At 33.8% G+C, this 1,628-nt stretch overlaps 1 pseudogene; it reads left to right on the forward strand.

The window, feature by feature from the left end:
- The first annotated feature begins 509 nt into the window (after window positions 1-509).
- On the forward strand, window positions 510-596 carry LOC119469530 (annotated as a pseudogene).
- Window positions 597-1,628: the final 1,032 nt, after the last annotated feature.

The raw sequence follows: 1,628 nt of genomic DNA on the forward strand, positions 1-1,628 counted from the left end.
AGTGGCATATTCTACTTGTCATCTGATTCATAACATTTGCTTACAGAAGCCCATGCTTTTGGCCTAGATACAAGACTGAAAGGCTGAAGCATCCATGAAATTGACCTAATGCTGTATAAATATATTACTACATGTTACAAGCCATAAAGTCTGATTTATTCCTCATAGAATGCTGTCAGTTTTTTTTTCATCATGATGTGAAATAGTCTTTGTATATTCATTATTACATTTTGTGAAGAAATCTTATTTAGATGAATTAATACTAAATATCAAATAATGGTATATTTTTCTCTCAAGAATATATTATAAAACCAAAACCCTGTAAGAGAAATTGTTTTCTTGGATAAGTCAAATAAAAAGTACTGTAGCTAAGCACTTAATTTACTCAAACTGAGATACTAACTTCTAATTTTCTTAATATGTTATTAATACTTTTAATCTTTTCTTAGGAAATTTTTATGGAAATTGTATTCAATAATATTATGAAGTTGTTACAAAATTCTAGTTGGAAGCCTATACTTTCAGGAATCATTTCTATAGTTTCTTACTAGAGAAGTTTCTCTGAACGTGTAGAGCACTGACCAATATCATCCTGATACCAAAACCTGGCAGAGACACAACTAGAAAAAAAAAATTTAGGCCAGTATCCATGAGGAACATCAATGCAAAAATCTTCAATTAAATACTGGCACACTGAATGCAACAGCACATCAAAAAGCTCCTCCATCACGATCAAGTAGGCTTCATCCCAGGGATGCAAGGCTGGTTCAACATATGCAAATGTGTAAACATAATCCATCACATAAACAGAACCAAAGACAAAACCACATGATTATCTCAATAGACGCAGAAAAGGCCTTTGACAAAATTCAACAGCCCTTTATGCTAAAAGCTTTCAATAAACTAGGTATCCGTGGAACATATATCAAAATAATAAAAGCTATTTACAACAAACCCACAGCCAATATCATATGGAATGGGCAAAAACTGGAAGCATTTCCTTTAAAAGCTGGCACTAGACAAGGGTGCACTCTCTCACCATTCCTATTCAACAAAGTATTGGAAATTTTAGCCAGAACAATCAGACAAAAAGAAGTAAAGGGTATTTAATTAGGAAAAGAGGAACTCCAATTGTCTCTCTTCACAGACAACATAATTATATATTTTGAAGACCCCATTGTCTCAGCCCAAAATCTCCTTAACATGATAAGCAACTTTAGCAAAGTCTCAGAATACAAAATCAATGTGCAAAAATCACAAGCATTCCTATATAACAATAACAGAGAGAGAGCCAAATCATGATGAAACTCCCATTCACATTTGCTACAAAGAGAATAAAATACCTAGGAATATAACTAACGAAGGGCGTGAAGGACCTCTTCAAGGAGAACTGCAAACTACTGCTCAATGGAATAAGAGAGGACACAAACAGATGGAAAAATATTCCATGCTCGTGGTTAGGAAGAAGCAATATCTAGAAAATTACCACACTGCCTAAAGTAATTTATAGATTCAATGCTACCCCCATCAAGCTACCATCCACCTTCTTCACAGAACTGGAAAAAACCACCTTAAACTTCATATGGAACCAAAAAAAAAAGCCCACATAGCCAAAACAATTCTAAGCA

Source organism: Cebus imitator, unplaced genomic scaffold, assembly GCF_001604975.1.
Source record: "Cebus imitator isolate Cc_AM_T3 unplaced genomic scaffold, Cebus_imitator-1.0 Scaffold692, whole genome shotgun sequence".
NCBI lineage: Eukaryota > Metazoa > Chordata > Mammalia > Primates > Cebidae > Cebus > Cebus imitator.